At 51.7% G+C, this 3,590-nt stretch overlaps 1 protein-coding gene across 4 annotated transcripts in view; it reads left to right on the plus strand.

Moving 5' to 3' along the window:
* The first annotated feature begins 264 nt into the window (after positions 1 to 264).
* Positions 265 to 3,590, plus strand: part of DEDD (death effector domain containing) — a 12,470-nt gene continuing 9,144 nt past the window's right edge. For 2 of the 4 annotated variants that reach the window (XM_081825297.1, XM_081825300.1), the window contains exons 1-2: positions 265 to 408; positions 2,196 to 2,228. The gene's annotated coding sequence lies outside the window, so the exon portion shown is untranslated. Of the gene's footprint in view, positions 409 to 495; positions 568 to 2,195; positions 2,229 to 3,590 lie in introns of those variants that run through there. The other 2 variants (XM_081825299.1, XM_081825298.1) reach the window with 2 other exon arrangements.

A 3,590-nucleotide genomic window follows, 5' to 3' on the forward strand; every position in this document is an offset into this window, starting at 1 on the left:
ATGTTCTCACACTCGAGAAAGCAATCCTCACTCCCTCCTCGCTAGGGCCCTGAAGCCGCCGTCAGGAAGAACCTGCGGTGCCCGCTTGCCCCAAAGCAAGATGGCTACCAGTCTCTAGTCTCTCCTCCCAAAGTGAAGCTATCCACGCCCCGGTTAATGCCGCTGCCAGGCTGCCCTCACCTAGCATGGCCACCCCGGCTCAAGCCTCACTATGGTTTCGAAGCCACTGCTAACCGGCCAGGTTCCGGGAGGCGCTGCTCAGGACGAGGCCGCCCCCCCCTCCACGCCCGCGGCGGCGGCGGCGGCGGCGGCAGCGGCAGCGGCTGGAGCCCGGATGCGGCGGCGTGCGACGGACCGGGAGGGCGGCGCGGATGGATCCAACATGGCGACGCCGAGCCTGAGCCGAGAGTGAGGCGGCGGGGCGGCGGAGTGGGGAGGGGGAGGCGAGCGGGACGGGGCGGGGCCGGGCGGGGCCGCGGAGGGCTTGGGGAAGGAAAGTGGAGGGGGAGGCGGAGGCGACGTCCAGCCCGAGAACCTCGAGAGAGGGAGGTGACGGGACGCTGCGAGGTGGGGGAGGGGAGCGGCCGAGGGGGCGTGCGGGGGAGGTGGCAACTGTGGGAGAGGGCAGGGGCGAGGCGGGGGAGTGGGCGCGGGGAGGGGCGTAAACAAGGGCCGGGCCGGGCCGGGGGTGTTGGCGCGGCCGAGGTGGGAGTGGGGCTGCGATCCCGCCGGATTGAGGGCGGTGGGCTCGGGAGGGAGCGGCGGAGGGTGCGAAGGGGAAGGGGCTGGTGGCATGTGGTGGGAGGGACTGGACTCTTGAGAGCGGTGTTGTGAGGAGGTGGGAAAGGATGAGGAGGGGACTTCAGACGTTTTGGGGGAGGCTTTGAAAGTGTTAAATTGGAGGTGGGAGGGGGAAGGGCCTAGGGGAGAATTTGGGTGGAAAAGGAGAGCACGGAGGTTTTGGGGGAATGGAGAGCGTGGCGGTGTGACGAGGTAATGGGGAAAGTGAGAGACTAGGCGGAAAGTTTGGGAGGAAGGGGAATGGGCTGGTAGGACAGTGGAGCTGCACGGGTGATAGAGGTTGGGGGTTTCCCTCACCCCCAACCCCCTCTGCCCCCTCCCCCTCCCCCCCCCCCGTGGAAAGGAAGAGAGCGAGCAGAGTTAAGCAGCATCAGTTGCAACCAATTCTAATTGCCAGGCCTTTAGCTTTTAATAGGGTGGGAAGGGCAGAAGGGAATGGTTCAGAGAATTGGGGTTGGATGAAGGTTCAACTGGATTTGCTTTCCAAAGGCTCCCTGACTTACTGCTCCCTTGTTTTTCCTGGTTACTGAAAGAAGGGGAAATGGGGAAGCCAGTGTCACCGCCGCCAAACTGTAGAAGGAGTAAAGGACTTTTCTAGTTTCTAGCAATTAGCAGTTTAAGACTGGGGAAACAGCCGTGCTGAGTTGGACCCCTATATGCCAAGGAGGAGGCTGTGGAAATCCGAGAAAGGGAACAGAAAACAGGATGGCATCTAGGCAACCTGGATAATTAAATGAGTGCTTTAGTTTCCAGACCTTTCTTTTGCTGTTTATGTGCTAAGAGGGAGGGGTCAGTATTCACATATAGAAAACGTTCCCTGGTGAAATGTAGATGTCTGAGTGAATGCGGCCCCAGTGGATATTTTGTTCCCACTGTGTGCTAAGGGAAAGGGCAGAAGACAAAATTTGGAGGATAGTTCTGGTCTGATAAGCGAAGTGATAGAAAGTGCCTTCTTTGGCTGTAACCATTTCCCCACCCCCAGTTCTCCCTAAAGTTGAAAATCAATGTTAATATTGTAACAAAATAGGTGGGTCTCAAGGAATTGAGGAGTCAGGTGAGAAGGTATCAGAGCATAATTGGTTTTCCCACAAGTTGTTGAATTTCTCACAAGTTGCCATGAGCCATTGAGTCTGGAAATTCTTGATTTGGTATTGTTTTGTGAATTGGTTAGTAGAGAGGGAAGCCTGGGGACTTGGTTGGGGGTGAGTTCTCTCATTTCGCTCAGAGTGGATCACTTTAATCGAAATGGCTTTAGGTGTGTTTGTGTATTTTTGTAACTGAGACTAACTCTTTGGGCCTTTGATGTTTCAAAATAAAGCTTGAAAATTGACTTTTTCCCCCTTCCCCCCCCCCATTTGTTTTTGTTTTGCTGCTGGCTTCCAACCTTGTGCTAGGAAGAGACCTGGGAAATTAAGTTTCTTGCAAAGGTAAGTCTGGAACTTTTTATTGTTTTTGAACAATGGAAGGGAATGGATGGGAATGGCATGAGAAATGTGTTGGGGTTGGCCCAGTAATGGGTTAGATGCCAGGGAAAATGAGTTTTCACCTACACAGCTGAGTGAATAAGATCTGTTGCAGTCACTGTCTTTCTGGGTAACTGGAGATTGGTAGGAAGGAAAAGAGAGCAGAAATTAGGTGTTTGGGGGCAAGCCCCCAGCTTTGGTTTGTTATTATGTAGTCGTCTTGGTCAGCTCCGAGAGAAACATTGTTTAACATATGGAACATTATACTCTAACGGACATCTACTAATGTTACCCTTGTGGGGTTGCTGAGGCACCTTCCATAGGAAGGCTTTTCCTCTAGCTTACTCTTCCTTCTAGTTGTTCAGGGTTCCTGGAATCTTCCTTTTGAAAACATACTATGTAATTCTGACTTTCAGATACTTGGTTACATTTTCCTTGTCCCACCAGCAAGAAAGCTCTGTACTTTCTCTCAGTCATCTTGAAGCTTTTCCATGTCGTTTTCATTCCAAGTTTCAAAACATCACTCTTTTTTACTTCTTCCACATGACTTTCCTCCCTAAGGGCTTCAGAGAGAGTCAAATACTTCTGGTTCTGTGAAAATATACATGCCATCCCTGTTGAGATGAAACTAGACTTTCATCTTCATTTCAAGAGATCATTCTTTTTGTATTTCTTTTTTTTTTTTTTAAGATTTTATTTATGTATTAGAGAGAGGCAGCGAGAGAAAGCACGAGCAGGGAGGAAAGGGAGAAGCAGGTTCCCTGTGAGCAGGGAGCCCACTGTGGGGCTCGATTCCAGGACCCTGAGATCATGACTTGAGCCGACGGCAGACGCTTAACTGACTGAGCCACCCAGGCGCCCCTCTTTTTGTATTTCTTACACATGACTTTCCTCTACGGACTTCTGAGAGAGTCAAGTACCTCAAAAAATACAGATGTCATTTCTGGTTGGGATGAGACTAGATTTTGCTTGGAAGTAGAAACTTGATAGGCAGTTCTTTAGATACATACAGACCGTCTGTTGGCATTTGGCTGGTTTGGATCTCCCTAAAGAAAACAAACAAAAAACTACAGGAAATGCAGCAGCAATTCCTGGGAGTAAAGAATTATTCTTGGGGGTTAAAAAAAAAAAATTGGGAGGGGCGCCTGGGTGGCTCAGTTGGTTGGGCGACTGCCTTCGGCTCAGGTCATGATCCTGGAGTCCCGGGATCGAGTCCCGCATCGGGCTCCCTGCTCGGCAGGGAGTCTGCTTCTCCCTCTGACCCTCCTCCCTCTCATGCTCTCTGTATCTCATTCTCTCTGTCTCAAATAAATAAATAAAATCTTT

Source organism: Leptonychotes weddellii, chromosome 6 (assembly GCF_054177405.1).
Source record: "Leptonychotes weddellii isolate Sample4059 chromosome 6, ASM5417740v2, whole genome shotgun sequence".
Classification (NCBI taxonomy): Eukaryota; Metazoa; Chordata; class Mammalia; order Carnivora; family Phocidae; genus Leptonychotes; species Leptonychotes weddellii.